Here is a 20,530-nt window from a genome sequence, read left to right on the forward strand (position 1 = left end):
AGAATAAAGGTGTGTGCAATATGTGTTCAGCACATTGAGAAAAACATCATCATTGACGAAGCTGCCTTTATGAGAAGGTAAACAAAGAGTTAACAGTGATGAGTAAAGTGACAAAAAAAAATGATCCAAAAGTGGCAAAAATGTGTCAAGAGTGAAAAGTGACTAAATGTGCAAAAAGAAGTCTAGAGTGGCAAAAAAAAAAAAGACAAAAAAAGATGAAACTGGTGTTATTTAATGGCTAAAGGTAGCTTAAATTAGCAAAATGTGGCAAACAATAGTAGAAAAGGGCAAAAATGTGGAACAAAAAGTGGCAAAATGTGGAGAAAAAAAGGAAAAAAGTGCTAATTGATTAGACAAAAGGTAGCTTATTTGGATGAAAAGTGGTAAAAAAATGGTTTAAAAATCTAGAAAAATGTGATAAAAGTGTAAAAAAGAACTAACAAAAAGGGACAAAAATTTGGAAAACGGGATATTTGTAGGCTAAAGGAAGCAAACATCTGAAAAAACCAAAAAATAAGTGTCAATTTTTTTGGAAAAGGGGCAAAAATGGGACAAAGGAAGTTGCAAAAAGGCCAAAGAAAAAGGTGAAAAAAAGGTTTTCTGGGGGAATAATACTTCAATTAAAATACAAAGAGCCACATGTTGAATATTACTGACTTAAGAACAGCTTCATCATGGTTTTAGTAATTAGTCGACGGTTGCCCTATCCTTAGAACACCCTCACTTTTAAAATTGCTGCTCCGCCCCTGATCAATTTCACCCATTCAATTACAAAAAGTCATGAAATATGAAGCAAAAAAAAAAAGTTAACTATTATTTTTTGAATTATAAACATTGAATGGGGTCAAATTCAATACAGTCCAAGAATTAAACATTTTCAAAATGTCCCAGGGTGTGAATACATTGGTTTAAATGATGTTTTTTGGCCACCTCTAGCCACATGCCTGGCGTACCATTTCACTATGTTCACATCAGCCTGAGATGACCAAGGGAAGTGACGGGAGAGAACATCGAAGAACATCACGCCTGTCTGAGCAATAAGCCTACACATGCCTGCAGATGCCCTTTTACTCCTCCCGCCGGCCGTGGAGCTTCATCGTGAAAGACACACATCATATTTGTTCAAAGGCAGAATGAAGCCGGTATATGAGCATACAGTATATGCCAATTACTCAATCAAACCCCAAACAGATAATAGTATTTTTCCCCCCGACACTGTCTCTATGACTAGAATCTCTTGGAAACAATGTTGATTTTTTCACCCAGTTTCCTTTTCTCTGCACAATGTGAAAAGGCTGGCGTTCATATCGATTTGCCTCCTCCATCCATCTCTCAGTAAAGTGCATTAGCTCGATCTGTCATTCCACTCAAGCCTTATAGTGACATTCTGCTATGAATAAATATGCAGTAATGTAATGTAAATGTAAATGTGATGGCTATAGGTTGAGCATCATCCCAGCAACACAATCTGATTGTCCTCTGATTACCAGACCAACTTCAACCTAATTCAAAGTCAAGATGAACAATAGTGCCTTGCTCTCCTGACAAGGACCGGGTATCCTTTAAGAAAGAGTCGCATGAAATCTGGAGACTCGTCATCTAGAGAGGGTGAGATAGCGCGCTAATCCACCTCCGCACGTGTTTCTTAGTAGAGTTTAAAAGTTGTTTGGTCTATTCTGTTTGGTGCTATTATAGGATCCTATAAACTCATTTTAGTTCAGGGGCCAAATACAGACCAGTTTTGATCTCAAGTGGGCCAAGGATTTAAGACAAGAAAAATAACAATTTCCACATGAATGTGCCTAGTTTGCACTTCCAGGTATAAATTAACATGTAAAGTAGATAAGAGACCGACAATATCCAAGCATTAAGTAAACTTAAACTTAGATTCACTTGCATTTCTTTAATATTATGAATATATACAGTATTTAATTTAGTAGAATAATTTGAGGACATTTGCAGGATTTTGAAAGGTTTTTTCTATCAAAAAATGACTGCCATCATGTGATATAATTGTAGGATACTAAAAATTTAAATCAAATTTGTATCCATGTGTATTTGGAGGGGCTGAGGTATCTACAATTGAATTATTTTGTATTTTACACAATGGCCACGGTTACATGATGTTTTTTAATTCGGAATTGGTTATTCCAAACCCTGGAAAACCGGTTTATTCGTCTTTAGTTAATTCCACTTTAGGTCTGGGGGTTGGGAAGGCTCCGATTGGACAGTGGGCGAACATGATGGATCACGTCAATCACGTCTATCGGGAGAAGCACACAACAAACCTTTTATTGTCGGCTTGTAACACAGAAGACCACACATAAGAACTGTTTTTATTTTGATTGTAGTTTTGAGGCAGCAGCTCGACAATAACACACTTTGGTCCACGGAGCGGAAGAGGGATATGAACTAATCACCGGTAAATAAAGCTCTGGAAAACAATAACCAGGAAAAATCATTTGCTACCTGGTAAAAACAGTAGCTCCAACAACCGTTACAATGACAAACCTGGTGATATTACAGCCTGTGCAGCAGTATGGGGACACATTTACTCCGTCTCCAGGTGAACAAGCTTCACCCGTCCAATGAAGCCATTTGCGGGATAAGTCCATGTGTCCGTGTTAATGTCCACATGTTTATGCCTCCGTCCATGCCATTTTTTTCATTATATCCATGTCTTTTAAGGATCTTATTAAATAGTGTCGGCTCTATTCCCTGCCGCCATGTTAGATTATGTCATCACCCAGTGCGTCATCGCGCAGAACAACCGGAATGAACTTAAAGCGGAATGTGTTGTTAACTGTTTACAAGAAAGAGGAATTATTTAATTCAGAATTAAAAACTGAATAAACTAGCCACCTCATTCAGAATTAAGTTTAATCAAAATTCAATTAGCATTAGGAATTAAGAGTTTACAAGGTCAGGTTAAAGAGGAATTCACTTTTATTCCACTTTAAAGAGGAATTAAAGTTCCCACGTAAAAGTTCTCCTGCAGGCCGAATTAGATCCTCTAAATGGCCGGATTTGGCCCAACATTTTCAGACTGCCTGATGTGAGATTTAAATGGTAGCTGCAGGCGCTAAGTTGTGAACAGACGGTTTTCTCAAATTGCCAGCTCACTGATTCAGAGCTACTTTCCGAACGTATCAATAACTTATTATTTACCTGAAACAACCTAAATCATACAAGTTAACATGGCTCTTAAGGTATTGTTGTAGTTCTTGAGATCGGTCTCGAGACAAAGACCTGTCTTTTGAACGTCTTGGTCTTGTTTTTGACATTTTAATAGGTCTCGTCTCTTGGGATTTTCCATCAAAATCAGCTCTGATCTGTTATTCTTCAATGTCATCAATGAGTTAATATGGAAAACACACTTGGAAATGTTCCTGATTAATTAAATTTGTAGTTGGAATTTAGCACAGAATGTTCGGCCTCATTGGAAAGATTTTTGAGTGTCAGACAAAATTCAAAGTCCCTTCTATTTCTAGTCAGAAATTAACTTACTTTCCTCATTCACCTAACAAACATCTTATTTTAAGATATTTAAAGTCATTTTGGACTTATCACTGACTTTTACATACAACAATTTATTTTTTTAAGGAATTTTTTTCGAAACAAATTTGTCAAAATTTTAGATTTTTGCATGTTGTGCTTTGAAAAACACATTGTTTTGTCAGTAAAATGTTTTAAAATAAAACTCAAACTGATATAAATAATGCTCTTTAACAGTTCAACCTTTTCATGGTTCCTAAAATAGATGATGGCCTTTTAACTCCCAAAAGTCTTGGTCTCAGTGAATTCTGGTCTAGAGCAAGTCTTGGTGTTGGATTGTGTGGTCTTAAGTACAACACTAGCTTAAGGTGTTTCTCGGTTGATATTGTTTACTAGAAGTCAATAGGACAAACCTAGCCTGGCCACCTTTAATAATAATATAATAAAACCATCTTTTATTGACCAATAAGTGGGTCATGCAGCAGGTTTGATCAGGCAAGTAGGTTTAAGAAAATAATAATTCATGCATCAGGGTAATGTACTTAGATGGTGATATTCTGGCACTTTATTTTTTTGCGCTCCAATAAAATCTTGTAATAAAAGTCTATTGCCGCACATTTTATTTTCATGTTATTACGCCTTTAAAAAAGTGTTTCACAGATTAACCTTTGGGTTGTTAATTAAAAGCGGATCTTTTAATGAAAATTTACATTTCCCTCTTCAGCATCGCCACCTGGTAGACATTCTAGGTTTTCAACGACATCCCCTCCAAAAACTGATGCTCTGAATAATCATAGATATAATATCTGCTCCATCTTCTCATTAAATTACTTTCAAAAGTTCATTTTTATTTAATTATTTGGTCGTTTTTTATTGTTGTTGTTGCGTGGTATTAGCGGCTGCAGTTCTTTATAGACCGGGAAGCAAAAGGGAAGCAACAGCCTATCAAGAGTAATAAAAGGAGCATCTTTACATTCATAAGAAAACAGGAAAACTTGGTTCTTTTATTGCTGAATTATTTTCAAACTTACTTAAAGGACATGTTGCTGGAAAATGTATTTTACGGAATGTTTGACGAGTGCTATGAGATTACTTATTGTTGTAAAGTTGAATTAAACTGAATTGTATTTTTCAAATTGTCATTTTGCCACAAAAAAAAAAAAAAAACATCTTACAGCCACTTTATAAACAGATATATATATTTTTCTAAACTCTAAAAAATAGAAATATGACATTTCTGTCTCATGTACCCCCCGAGGCCTCTCTTCAGACTAGGAGAACCCGTTCGTCAATACAATTTAGTAACCTTTCTTGTTTTATTTCCATGTTGTTAACCCGTTTATTATCAGTGGATGGAAAATATGTTGGATGAGCATGTACAGTGTCTAAAATAGGCTTAAAAATGACTCAGCATGTTGGAAATAGATTCATCAATGTTTCCAAGTACCCCCTGCAATGTGTTCAAGTACCCCTGGTTGACAAAATTGAGGAAAATCTTTATGGGGAAGCGAATTGTGGCTTGGATCTCACAGGTAAACACAGGTAAATGTTTGAAAGAACAACAACGTTCAAAACTGTAACTGCCAAACTCCTCACAAAGCCATTTATATTTATATGCCACATGTAGCGTCAGGAAGGTTGTGACACAGTCAAAACTGTATATGAAGTCAGGGGAAACGAGCCTCTCGTGTTCTCGTTTTAACCATTGCTGAGCTCTGAAGAAAAACCTGTGACACTTGCTTCCCTCTGCTGAATACTCATCACACCCTACAGGGGGGAGGACGGCAGAATACAGTGTGCAGGTATAGGCTGCGGTAAGGGTTCGCTGCTTCTTCTTCTCACGTACTTATTCATTGAGTCATGACACATACTGTTTTATATACACACAGTAGGGGAGAGACAAAGCCGAAGAGAGAAAATGTGGACACAATACAGTGAGGAGGTTCTGACACACTGATTCTCCTCGACACGGGTGAACAAAGCCGACCTGAAGCGTGTCGACTCCCGGGTCCCTCAGCGTGGACATCAGTGCTTTGTAAAGGGGCAACAAAATAAATATCACTGAACTAAATGCAAATCCAAAGTGTGATTTCCCCACACACCAGCATGCAGCTTCCTCATGCTCGTCTGATTCTCCACCATCATTCTTTATGTATGAGCACAACACACAGCATCTCTTTAAATCCGGGGCTCATGCAGTCAAAGTGTTTCTTGTTTAGATCAGTGGTTTCCCAACCTTTTCAGCCCGCGACCCCCAAAATAAGGGTGCCAGGGGACCAGGGACCCCCACTGTAGCTGAAGGTGGTTGAACACAGACATTAACATTAACATGTGGAGACAGGGTCATCTATAAGAGAGAATAAAGGGGAGAGATTTTTGGGGTCCAACCATAAAGTCAGCAAAATGATGGTCCATTGTTCTATGAATCTGTGATAACCACATTTATTTATTCATCGTACATAGTCATCTTAAAGATGTAAATCCTTGTTTTAATTAGAAACAAAATGGTTAAAGTGACCAAAAATGATGGAAAAGGTGGTGAAATTTTTTGGTTTTTTTAACACAAAAAATTGATTAAAAGGTACAAATTAGAGTGGTACAAAATGAACAGAAAAAGTAGTAAAAAGGGTTTAAACTCTCAATATTAGAAAAAATTAGTAGGAACAACTAGTTAAACTGGCATGACAAATGGTTAAATGTGCTTTATTTGGCCAAAAAAAACATGAAATATGGTGAAAATGGGTTAAAAGTGACAATAATGCATCAATATATATGATATTAGGTGGGAAAAGTGGTGGAAAGGGTGAAAATGTCTTAAATGGGAGTGATGCATTAAAAGGAGCAAAAATGTATCAAAAAAAAGTGATTAAAATATGTTAAAATATGTCAAGTTTGGTGTAGTTGCAGAAAATGGGTAAAAAATAAGCAAAAATGGGCTCAAGGTTGAGAACCTCTGGTTTAGACAATGCATAGCCTGTTTAAAAAATATATATTTTTTAAAAAAAAATGTAATTTTGTGTTGTACCTATTTTTACCTTGAGCACATTCTTTATATACTATGTTTTTGTAGAATTTGTAGATTTAACTAAGTGGTAAACATAGTCTGATATTCTGAAGCAGCACATCTGAGAAGTTTCGTGATTCTCTACGATCCCTAAAGAAGCGTTCATCTGCAGCCCAAAGCCGAATAATTTAAAAAGGTGGTGAAATGGGATTTTCAAAACCATAGAATTGGGGAAAGGTGCAATGGAGGGTAATGGAATTTAAAAATATCAGGACCATTAATTTAAACTGGCAAACAATGGGCATTACAAGTCATGAATGTGCTTAAATTGTCAAAAATAAAAATACAATGTGGTGAAAAGGGGTTAAAGGTCACAATAATGTGTCAACATATGCGACATTAGGTGGGAAAAGTGGTGGAAAGGGTTTATAAGTGACGAAAACGTCTTGAAAATGTATAAAACGTGCAGAAGAGGCATTGAAATTTGATGGAAAAGTTCCAAAATGCATTAAAAGAAGCAATAATATGGCACGTTTCGTGTAGTTGCAGAAGAAAGGGTAAAAATGAGCAAAAATGGTTCAAATTGCTCAAAAAATCTGGCGATCCCCTCTCAGTGTCTCACCACCCCAAATGGGGTCCTGACCCCAAGATTGAGAACCTCTGGTTTAAGCTATGGCTCAACCACAGGAGGCACCCCTGCTTCCCACGCCATTTAATAAGTCACTATTAGCATTAGCCACAGTGGGTTTTTATGACGTGTAGAAACGTCACTAGCCAACATTGGTAATTGCATCTGAAGACAGTCCAGGAGAGATGACGGTTATTCGTTCAATCACAGCATTGATTGCACATCACAGCCTTCCCTGCCATTAATCTGTCACCACAAACACACATGTGCACCAGGACCACATCATTTCAGACTTCCAATCACATTTCTTGGCATGTATGACTTATAGTTTATGTGCACACACACCCTAGCCCACCCACTGGACCAACTGGTACCAAATAGAAGTCACTGGTCCTTAACCTCTACACCTGAGATGTGGACTTCATTCTGCCACATCATTTCCTTTTCCATCACTCAGAGCAAAGGGGGGAACAGAACCGTAACCCCAGGACGACAACTACATCAAATCTTCCTTTAAAACATAAAAGCAACCCAGGGTTTTTCAGGATAAAAAAGAGAGAATAAAGAAATGTTGAATTAGACCAATTTAGAGCTTAGAGCGAACGTAGGGTTTCTTATATATTTTCATGAACTTATTATTCTACCAAAGGCAATGACAAGACTTTTGCTATGGAAATTAGACATTACATTTTTTTTTTTTTGTAATAAATAATTAATTTAAAAAGTGTTAGTATTAAAAAGTTTTGAAAATTATTAAAACAAATAGGTTAAAGTAACAATCTATACAACACCAAAAGGCACACCCTTCCACTTTGTAGCGGGGGATAATAACGTACTTGTATTTGACCCATTTTTCCAGAGGGGTAGCAGTGGGCTGCCAATTGCAGGCACTCGGGGAGCAGTTGGATTGGGGTTAAGGGACTTGCTCAACATCCCGCAGTGATGGACCGGGTGAGATTCGAACCGGTGACCAAGCCCGCATCCTGAACCACTAGGCCACCACTCCCCATTTTATTGCTCTATTTAGATTTTGCGCATTTTCAAGAGTAATGTAATTCAGCCTGTGGCACTTTATCCAAAGTGAGAACCAAAAAAAGTCAATGAAACACCAGGTCCAGTTGACCTCATTAATTCTGCAAAGGTACTGTAATGTGCAGGAGATATGACTTGGTGCTACAACAGCTAACTTGGACAATCTACCCACTCTTAAATTCCCTTTAGGTAAAAGTTACACGAAGAACTGAACAGCATTTCTATGCTTCTTTAATGCCTGATAAGAATGTAAGCAGTCAGACAAAGGCTGTGCAGAGACAGAGAAGGCATGTGTTCGCCTGAACCGTTCATTGTTCCGATGAAGAATACTGAGCCTCAATTCAGAAAGGATACTCAAAAGAGAAAGTGCTTGAATTAAGATATGCAGAGAGTTTTCTAAGCTAGGGAACCTTTTGAAGGGATTAGTGGGGAGAACTTATACCAATGAAGTGTTTCTTCAGAGAAGTGTTGAAGAAACACTTCTCTGAAGAAACATTTGGATAACTGCTTCTGCTAATGTCAGTCTTAACTCAGCGTGCCTATCACATGATGATTGAAAAACAGTGATTAATTCATACAATCTTTGCTAACAGCGGCTAAAGCAAAGCCAATCATTTGCAGGTGGGCCAAAAACAAAGGTAAGTGCCTTTGTAGCTGTTTGAAAACAAAACGACTCCTGGGAAATTTAGTCAATACTTTCCTCCCCGAACAGCTGTTAGGTGTCCACGGCTTCACGAGAGAAAAAAAAAGCCAAGCCCAATATGGTGTTTTTTTTTACGTTTTCCTCTCTATAGCACACACATTTTTCACAATACTCATAGCAAACCACTCCAAAGGACAACATAATGGTGCAAAACGTTTGAGAGATGCAGTGATTGGAAAGAACTGCTCAATTTCTCCTCAGCAAAGGTCATAGAAGCAGTGTTTGTGGCTCCTTCAAGCTAGAGATGAAACAAAATGGCACACTGTCATATGCACTTCAAACTCAATGAGTATACTGTCTATACTATATACTATAAGTATGATTAGGAGGATTAGGATAGTGACCATTCCCACTGAAGTATACTTCCAAGTTTCCCAAGATGCATTGCAAACCTACAACAAAATAAACCTTGTTCACACTGAGGCTAAATATCTCTGTTGATTCTCCACCTTTGAAAGTTCTGAAAACATTTTAGGCGAGAAAGTGACCAAGTAGAAAATCAACATGTGGTCATTTGATCAAAAAACTCAAGGAAACACATTTCATGCCGACACTTTTGAGATTTATCGGAGACCCTAAATTAGCTACTGACAAAACTTCCGGTTAACTTTGAAACAAGAGCCCTATTTATAAAAGTGTTAAAAACTAATGGAAGACAAAAAGAGATGCTTTTGTTTTGAAAAGGAGATGTTTGATTTTTAGCTTGAAGCCGGTCCCAAGACCATTTTATGTTCTGCTTGCAATGCATCATGGGGCGGTTAAGTATGACTTGTGTGCCTACCATGCATACTTAAAAAATGTCCGGATATAGTATACATCCAGGTATTTCTCGTATACTCAATAATTCCATAGTATCTAATGCAGTGGTTATCAATCTTTTTTGGCTCAAGGACTCCCTTTCTCTTGTACCCCCTTTGTCCGACTACAACATTTTGCTTAGAAAACTATTCAAAAACAACTATAGAGCATAGTGATGGAATGATAACACACATTGTAAAGAATCTCATTTTGTAAATAAGTGGAAAAAAGTATTTAATGCAATACAGATTGTGTGATGTTGTAATTTTTTTAAAAAAAGAATAATAACTAAAACAGTCTATTTAAATTTTTCTGAAATTTCAGGCGACCCCACATAGGGTCCCGACCCCAAGGTTGAAAAACACTGATTTAGTGGCTAATAGCGCCTCGGGTGGGACCAAAACTGACACTATTTGTTAATTTTCCACTCTCTCTCTCTCTCTCTCTCTCTCTCAAGTACCCCATGTAGTGCCATTGTGTACCCCTTGGGGTACACGTACCCCCATTTGAGAAACAATGATCCATTGTGAAAGCACTATATTCTAATTTTGACGTCAGACTTTGTATGAGTAGTACGTTAGGATGCAATTTTGAACACAGCTCATGTCTTGCTTTCAGGGAAATCACCAGCATCTACAGGAGGAATAGCTTACATTAATAATGGTATTTCTTTGAACGACGGAGCCTATGAGGGGTGTGTAGTGTTGATCTGGAGAATTCATTGCATGAAAAGAAGGAAAGTCCTTGAATCTGTTCAGCCTTAGGGTGCATATGTTTGTTGGGCCAGCAGTGGAGAGCTACACTACACATGACACACATTAAAAGCTTTTTTTTAATGTGTGAGCAGCACATTGCTGTATGAGCATGGACAAAGCAAAGCGCGCGCGCACACACACACACACACACACATGCAAACATGCACAAAGACACTGGAACGTAATTTAAAGTACCCACAGGCAAACAAAAAAGAAAGAAAAAAAAGAGGAACACATGCAAGAATCTCAACACAAACCACGCACCCATTGTGCACGTCTTTTAGCCCTAGAAACACACACACACACACACATCTGAACGTCACACTATATGTCTTTGTTATATTTACAGAGGATGAGGTCAGCAGACTGCTGTGGCTGATTAACATTCATCAATCCTGAGGTTGAAATTCGTCAAGGAGTCGTTCTTTTTATCATTTAATCAAGTCTGCAGCGTTGTTGTAATGGTTGGTGAGGAATGCATTGAGTTATGTTTGGCTGACCTTTGGCTTCAATTACTCACTTTCAGGTGTGTTTACATTGCTTTTTGTTCCCCGAAGTCTCAGACATTAAAAAAAAAGAAAAACCTACTCCATGGGTCACCAACCTTTCTGAAACTGCAAACTAAGGCACTTCAAATCTATTGAGTACACCAAAGGGCCACCAAGTTTTCAGAGTTTCACTTTAATTAGAGGGTACGATTAATGAAAGAAGATTAGCAGTCATTTAAAAGTAAGACACGTTTAAGTTTCAACACATTATTTCTCATCATTTATGCAAACTGTTTCATTTTCATTACATTTCACAGAAAATCATCATGTTCCTATTTTGCTAGCAACTAACAAACAACTTTTAACTAATTGCAAAATATGTAACAAAATGAAAATATATCGATATAAGCGACATTGTAATTTTCTATATCGGCAAAATGGAAAACTCGATATATCTTGAATCCCGATATATTGCCCAGGCCTACTTCTAACTAAAATATTTGTCTTCACAATAAGAAATGCACAACATCACATTGGTTATTTATCAGAAGTCATCCAACTAAAAATTAATGACTTAATAGAGCAAAATAAATGTATTTATTGGAAAGAATGACTTAAATTGAAGCTGTGAAAGGAAATGGAAACCAATAATTTACAAAGAAGATTCTATTTACAGCAAGTATTTACTGTCAAATAAGTAATTACTCGAGTATTTGTTGTCATAATCATTTTCATTATGTATTTCCCTGAGGTCATTTGTACATTTTCGTTGAGATTGTTTTTATCATTGTTGTTGCTAAGGTGGTTTTTTATTATTGCTCTTACTGTTGTTTTTGTCACCACTCTTGTGATTGTGACAGTTTTTTAAATAGTTACTTTGTTCTCTTTTTTGCCATATTTTTAATATCATTAATATCATTACTGCAGTTGCTGCTGTTTGTCCATTTTTATATAATCAAAAATAATCAAGAAAAAGTAGTTTAAAAAAAAACCTATTTATGCTGTAACGCTCATTACTCCTGGCCTTGATGCACACACACAAACATACACACAAACACACACGCACCCCAGTCCAGTGCCTCTACATTGCCCTTTAGCAAATTAATAAACAAACTCTGACATGGTTTTTGGCTACAAAGGCCTAACTTGTCTCTTTTCCTTTACCTGCCTGTCCTGTACATGGTTGCAGTGATCACAGCAGATAATTCAGCCTGACAGGGCTAACAGAGATAGAGATGATGGAAAAACACCAGCAGGACTTGAGCCCAAAATGTTGTAGTGACGCTGATGATTGCCCTATTGAGCAACCGTAAGGCTGCTAAAAACCAATTACAAAAGTTCACTCTTTTCAGCAAAATGTAAGAATCTTCTGTCGGCCCTTCCCATTAAAGCAGAACTAAGTAACTTCTCATAGTCCCTGTGAGGGTAATACAAGTGTTTATGGGGTGATTGGGGGTCTTTCATCTCCCTCTGCTGTCTCTGGCCAGAAAACAGCAATTGCAACTTTCCCTGCCTCCGGCAAGACGTACTGCTTTATGACAGCCCAATACAAACTAATGCTAGATTATGACCAGCCCCGTGGCTGCACACGTTGTCTACAAATTCACTTTTCTCAAACTTATATCATGGCGGAGCCAACAAAAAAAAGGCAGTGACAGCTCAGCAGCAACACATGGCAATCATACACACTGTCGTCGCAGCAACAGGCACGCACACACACTCGCAACCCAGCGCTCCATCAGGCAGCACACACAAAATATCCATCAATCCATCCATTTAGTTCTGCTTTAAATAATCAGATTTTTAACTGGTTAAGTTTCCAACACCTGTGTGGAATGTGGAACCATCCCAACATCTAAAACAAGCAGTTTGGATAAACATGTGATCACTGAAAAGGATGATGCCTTAACAGGGAGTTCACCATTAGCAGCTAAAGTGGTAGTAAACACTTGGAAAGGAAAATCTATATTCAAATGACAATTAATAATAAACAAGAGCACAAACCTCGGCAAAGCGCCAGAATCTCCTTTTTGCCAATTTTGGCAGTTATCCGGATCAATCAGTGAGATGTGAATGATCAAAAATTACAATAAAATACTAAAGGTGTAAGAAAAAAATGATTTCAGTGATATATTGTGATATTTCACCACGGGATTATCGCATTAATCCAAAACATGTCCAAATATTTTTTTTTTAATAATTTTTTTCAACAACAACAAAAAACATAGCACGTAAACGTCCAATCACTAGGTGTCAGTGAAGCACATCAGACCTTGTTAAACTACCTCTCACTCCTTTAGTTAGATGACGTACTGGGCACTTTCATATATGTGGTTATTTCTTTTAAAAAAAAACTGTTTAAGAACTTAACAGAATCAGAATTTGTTATAGAAGCAAAAGCTAAACTTTTTGAAAAATGTAATTTGACAGTTTATTAAACAAATCACTTGATTTTTATATTTGTACTTAAATTGCAGTTTTTTTCCATTTATTTGTTGCAATTTATATCGTCTTTTCAGTATTGGGATAAATATCATATTGTGATATGCAAATCATGAATCTTATTGTATCGTCAGATTCACAGCAATGCACACCCATGATGAAACTAGGAACCAACTTTATAATTTTGAATAAAAAAATGTTCAAAATCTGTTATGTACTTTTGACTTAATCTTGCTAAACAGACAAACAAATCAATTAATGCCAGTGACATATATTATGTCCTTGGAAAGGTAATAATAATAATAATAATAATAATAATAATAATAATACATAATAATAATAACTAATAATAATAATAATAATAATAATAATAATAATAGCCACTGTAGTGGAAGTAGACTGTGTGTAGCTGTTAATAAGTGATTTGAATTAAAAGATGTTTTAATTTATATTTTGTTTAATTTTTATCATACAATATTTGTTCTGACGATTTTGAGTATTGCACCGACAAATACCCCAATTTACAAAAAAAATATTTAAACTAAAACTAAGCATTAGAAAAAAGAAAAATAAGGAAAAAAAAAAAATACCAAATTTGCTCTTAACATAATACAAACTGTTTTTGCGCCAAACACCAACACAAAGTCAGTGTATTGTGAAAAAAAAAACAAATGTCAAAACAAAATGAGAACTAAAACTATTATAACCTTGCTTTAGTCAATAAAAAGTAGCTTAGGTGTATTTCAAATGTAATACCTAATCTATTTGCATTACTGTGTTAATCATCCAAAAATTGAGTTTCAAACAAACTATTTATTCTCTAGATTTTCCTGCAGCACACCAACATTGCACGTCAAAGACACAATCTGTCTGTGTGGATGGAAAGCTGATTTCCAGTCATAGGAAGCTTAATTTTCTCCAGGATAATCCCACATGGTTAGTGGCCAACCGTCACCTCTCCTCTCCTCTACCCACACCAAAGTCTCCCTTTTAATCAGTTCACAATCTCCGTCTTCCATCTTAACACTTGAACGAGGAACAAGCCACGAGGGATGTGTGCCATCATTGTCCAAAACACATTTCCCATAATGCATTATGTCCAGCCTGATGGCAGTTTTAGAAACGGTCTGATAAGTCATGACATTTGTGGTGCTATAGCCATCTGTTTATGAATGTGAACAGAGTCGATAATTCCATAAAAATACCAAAAACCTTTAAACATCTTTCCACACTTAAAAGGTGTAGCAGGCAGTGAGGCGGGATACAACGCATGGCACAACACGGTTTATCTGTAAAATAGGGTCAAGCAAGACAACAAACATAACAGGAAGCAGGTGATTTACAGTATTGTTGGCCACAGACAATGAAAAAGGTGGATTATAAAACAACATGTAGGGGGAGGGGAGGCATGAAGGGTGGAGGCGGGGAGGTCATCACACACAAGTGAAGGTCCACCAAAGGATTGGAAATATGATCAACACACACACACACACACACACACAACAGATGGGCCACAAGAGATTAAAGAAGTTTATTCATCCTCACTGAACCCCTCACCAAGGGTCAACACACTATGACCAGGAGCCTTTAGCACAGTTAGCACAGTTGCTAGCTTGTGTTCAGATTTGCAAAATAGAAGAAACATTTTAATCTAAACCTCGTCGATAGCTGTGTTTCTATAAGATTTTTGCAAAATAAAAGCGATATTTCTAAATGTCGACAAAGTATAAATGCACTTTTTACGCATTTCCATTAAACATTGTTTTGGGATGGAGCCTCACAAAACCTGTGAAATCTCATCCCATGACACCAAATCTCCTTATAACACTCAAGTTTAAAGTATATTTCTAAGAATTGTCCTGGTCTCCTCTTCTGTTTACTCGTACCACGTCATGTTTTCGCGAAGAGAAGTGGTCATGTGACCAGGTACGACATGTCCATGTATTTGCGGAAAAAGTGTTTCCATAGCGCTTTTGCGACACATTTCAATATCGAAACGTTTGAAATACCTCGTCATGAAAGCATAAAATCTTTTTTCAAAATGATGGTGTTTCCATTAACTGTATGTTTTTATTGTGATATTTAGATTTTGCCCATTTCCAAAGGTAATGGAAATGCAGCTAGTGATAGTTTGATTGGGAAATTCTATTTCACCTTCATCTCAGATATATGCAATTTAGCTTTTCTTATTATTAGTCAACAGAATTATTTTTATTTAAAACCAAATCTGTAGTAGTGATTTGGGTGAACTACGGTTACTTCTGCTTATGTTATTTAGTTGCAATTAGCGTGTCTTAGTTTCCACTAAGATGTCTTCTGATTGGTTCAGTTTTCATCATCTTCTACAATAATGTACAAGTGTGAAAAGAGTAAGAAGTAGCTTGAAAGCTAAAGAAAACAAAGTTAAAGAAACACACTTTGGTTTGCATATTGTAATTCCTGCTGTTGTTCTGAGCATCGAAGAAGAAGAAGACGAAGAATACAAATTACTAATAATAATAAGAAGAAGAATACAAAGGAGAAGAAAAGAATACAAAGAAGATGAAGAAAAAGAAAAAGAAAAAAGAGAAGAAGAAAAGAAGAAGAAATGAATATGAAGAAGAAGAATACGGAAGAATAAAAATAAGAATAAGACAAATACTAATAGGAATACTAATAAGAATTAGAAGATGAAGAAGAGAAAGAAGAAGAAAATTATACCATTTCCACCTGTTTTTATTTTATAGAAATGCAGTTTAATATTGAAGTGCCACTCTCTAGCAGGAGATTACATGGTATAATACATGTATTTTCCAACTGCAAATCAGGTCATATCTAATAAATGACTGTCTTTGACACTGGTTTTACTGCATAAGTCCAATTCCTGACTATATATAACCCCGATAAAGTTGATAGAATAAGAGAGCAAGAGAGAGTGAAGGAGGAGAAAAAAACCCTTACCTGTTAAAAAAGGCGTTGCAGAGGCAGCAATGGTCGCACATGCGGAAGCAGAGAGAGAGCAGAGAGAAGCGAAGAAGCAAAACAGAGAAAAAAAAGCTGCAGTTAGCTTTTTTATTCACACACGATTGAAATGCCTTCGATTGCAAAAGTTTCCATTTCTACTCTAGAACATTTTTTTAAACTATAAGATATAGTGTGGACTAGACTTAAACAGTAATACTCAGTAGGTTAGTTAGAGCAACAATAATTAGCATAAAACTATATCAACACTGGAGTTAAAACCTGCCGACAGTGATTCATATATCGGGAAAATATAAACCAGTCAGTGAGATTTAAATAGGTGCCCAGTTCATCCCAGTGTTCACTATTCAAAACATTTACATTTCTATTGTTGATCAACTCTACACTATTTTTAAACAATAAAATCGAAACTAAAGTTCTTGGCGTGAATTCCTTGATTTAAATATGCACAGTTTTCGGTCTAAAACAGACAACCATTGGGTGCACATTGTTAAGATGCTACATAAGCTAACGTAATGACACAAGCATGAAAAATACACGATATCATGTCTGTAGAAAACTATAGAAAACAGGAATATTAATGCACATGCGAGTCAAGATTGGGTTGTAAATAAAAGGAAAGATCAACTGAACAGCTTTAAAATTACACTCTGAATAAACGATGAAATGCAGACGATGTTCATCATGTAAATAAATGTGAAAGTTTGATTCTTTTACGGTAAATTACAGCGGACGTAATTGGATTGAGGTGATGAGTAAAGGTGGCACGATATCGTGTAACAAGCGTTCCCAAAACGTCACAATACAGTGCTAAATATACATTTTCATATTTTTAATTGATTTATTTTTTTAAGCATTTACATTAATTCATACAAATGCAATGCTTTGATTTGAGTGAGGTTAGTACACATTCAGAGCCAATAAATGCAATTAATAATTTCGGTGTTTTGTTATTTGGCCTTGGTTTTCTAATTTTTTGGTTTTCAGTTTCGGCCAAGAATTTTCGTTTCGGTGCATTCATATTCAAAACCCATAAAAATAACGTAAAACGTGCAATCACACATATTTTCGAACAGTAATAATAAAGTTGTTTGAGTGCAAAGTTGCTGTTTTTTTTCCTTTTCTTCACATTCTGACCCTACACCCCCCGTCGTGACGCCCCCAGGTCTATAATTTGGTATCGTGAACTCAGTGTATCATGAGACCCTTATTGATGAGCATAAAAAAACAACAAGAAAAAACTTGTTCTGGGATCATTACTCAACAGGCATGAACAAAACAACAGTTTTGAAGTATTTTTTTGACATTACGCCAGAAGCAGATCCATTTATTCCAGTAAAATTTGAGTAAACATCCTCTGTATGACTTCCTGGATAAGATTCTTGCAAGTAACTTTTCTCTCGTAAAAAGTTCTGGTTTCCATGACGTGTTGGAGCCGCTTTAAATAAAGTTGACAGCTTGTAACCATGATACATTTTAAAAGAACATTTGGATCTGGCTCTGTTTTTTCTTCTGCCACTTTTCTTCGCCTCTCTCTCTCGCTCGCTCTCTCTCTCTCTCTGTGGTTGCCTTAACTAAAATCACACATTCTCCAGCTTTGCTCTGACCAGCGTGTGTGACCTGTGTGCTCGAGGAATTTGCAGCCTCGCAGTAACTACGTGAGGGAAACTGGGCTGTTTGTATAATCAACACGGTGCTGAAATGCTACTATTTATTAAAGGATAATTTTCTGTTTCTCTTCCATGAAAAAGGCTCGACTGACTCACACAGGGCGTACTCGTGGGGCCTTAATCAGGGTTGGGGTCAATTATAATTGTAATTGTGTAATTGATAACTATTTACAGCTATGACAAAATCATAATTGTAATCGTAATTGAAAAAAATATTGTAATTGAGTTCAGATAATTGACTGTCATTGAAATTGGCATGGAAATTCGCAATTGAACATGGATAATTGAAGATGTCATTGTAATTTAAAAAAAATTTAATTAACCCTGGCCTTAATACAAACAATCAAGTATGATGAATGAAACATGGATATCAGAGACGCATCAAGGACATCTGTTTTTTTGCATACAGCTAAATAAACACACACAAACACAAAGGTAGGATGTGTGTACACAGAAAAAACAGGCTATATTGGGCTTGTCTGCTTTATTCTGGGTAGGGATGGATGTTTGTTTTTGCCAGATTGCCGTTTGTGAAGAAGAACCTTAATAAGGGACGAGCATGCATGAGTGCTTTCATTAGTTCTACTCAGCTGCACTGCCTTGTTAGCCAAAATGTCAAGATACCGCGCTAACCATTTGTGCCTCAAATCAGTTCTGAGACGGAAACCTTTAAAAAACTATTAACATCCTACAACAGCTTTTCTTTAATTGTCCTTCATTGACCAATAGCAGAGGTGGATAGTAACGAGCTACATTTACTTCAGGAACTTTTCTTGGTAAATTGTACTCGTCAGAGTTGTTTTAATGCACTATGCTTGTTACTTTTACGTTACTTTTACTTGAGCTTTTTGTGAAGAACAAATTACTTTACTTATTTTAAGACGTACTTAAGTACAAGTAAAATTACTGATTTAGAAAATATAAGTCCCACTAAAAGCAACTCAATAACAGTACCACGAGTAGGAATGGGAATCGAAAACCCAGTAATCCAATTCCTAGGAATAGTTTGTTTGCTTGCTGGTCAATTCCGCTTATCGGTTCCTCTTACGTCGCAAATACAGGTCCTGTATATTGTGTTTATGCTATCACCAAGTGAAGCTCTGTCCACCATATAGTTGTTTGCCGTCCACCGTGGAGATTCCACCTCCTCCACCCGCAGCTGTGCTGTCCTCCGTGCTGTGTTTGTAGCATCTCTGTTGCTACGCTAGTCACTTCCGGGTTCTGTACACTCGCGCTAAAGTTGCTTCTTGCATGGACTTTTCTTCTGAAAACAACAAACTTCCACAAGAACACACCCCCCGTCACCAGTTTATGTCCTCATAACAAGTAATCAGACACGTGAGACGGAATGATTACTGATTGTTGTCTTTAGTTTGCTCTTTCTTTAGTTGTTATGCTGCAAAGAAGTGGAACAAACTGCCAGCAGAGCTGAAGTCAGCATCTAATGTGAACATTTTTAAATCAAAGTTAAAGGCACTTTTTTTCTCTACTGCATATGATTGAGAGAGAGATTTTTTGTCATGTTGTTGATGTCATGATGATTTTACTGATGGTTTTAATTAATTTTACTGATGATTTTAATTGATTTTACTGATGATTTTAAATGTTCTTATTGATTTTAAACAATTGAATGTTTTATCATGTAAAGCACATTGAGTTGCCTTGAGTATGAAATGCGCTATACAAATAAATTTGCCTTGCCTTGCCTTTCACACGTTCACACACACACAAGGGCTGATGACGTCACATGTAACAACAGGGACGGCGTCTCTGAAGGTCCATTTAAAGAAATGTAAACAAAGGCTAAACTAAAGCTTTACCGTTTAAATACATAACAAGTGCAGCTGTACTTTTGGTTAATGTGTTATTTTTACAGAATAATTCATTGTTTTATGTCTGAATTAGTTTTGGATCAAGTTGTTCAAGTTCAAAAGGAGCACTGTAAATATTCTCAAATGTTTGTAGCCTAAATATGTCATATGTTGTAATAATAATAATAATAACAATTCATTAATTTTATATAGCACTTTTGTATATATTATTAAACAGTGAAAACAATCTATACCTGGTGGATTAAAAAAAGAGCTGATATCCCTGCAGGAAATTAAAGAGACAGAAAATAAAGAGTTAAAGCAAACAAATCCATTAGTATTATTTTATTCCCTCACCTAATGAGAATCGATAAGAGAATCGGTAAGAGAATCGGTAAGGAATCAAATCGATAAGAGCATCGATAATGGAATTGGAATTGCTACATTCTTATCAATTCCCATCCCTAAACGCGAGTACTTGTACTTTCACCTCTGGAAATAGGCAAGTAATCACAGAAGCAAATAGGAAACAGAAAGCAAATAAACTTCACGAGTAGAGATGGTTCTACTAACAAGTCTCATAAACCAACTTTGAAGAATCATTTCCAGGTTGAGATGACAATGGATTATCAGCTCGATTAGGTCGATTCAAGCATCTGGTGTCACCCTGACTCAGCCCTCTGGACACGCTTTACCCCGTCTGAACTGTTAGTGACACGTGCAAGTTCATTTCACTGACAGTA

At 36.4% G+C, this 20,530-nt stretch overlaps 1 protein-coding gene across 1 annotated transcript in view; it reads right to left on the reverse strand.

Annotated features, from left to right (window-relative positions):
* LOC114478330 (mannosyl-oligosaccharide 1,2-alpha-mannosidase IA) overlaps positions 1–20,530 on the reverse strand; it is a 310,653-nt gene that overhangs the window by 221,400 nt on the left and 68,723 nt on the right. The window lies entirely within an intron of this gene.

The sequence above is a fragment of the Gouania willdenowi genome, chromosome 16 (genome assembly GCF_900634775.1).
Source record: "Gouania willdenowi chromosome 16, fGouWil2.1, whole genome shotgun sequence".
Lineage (NCBI taxonomy): Eukaryota > Metazoa > Chordata > Actinopteri > Blenniiformes > Gobiesocidae > Gouania > Gouania willdenowi.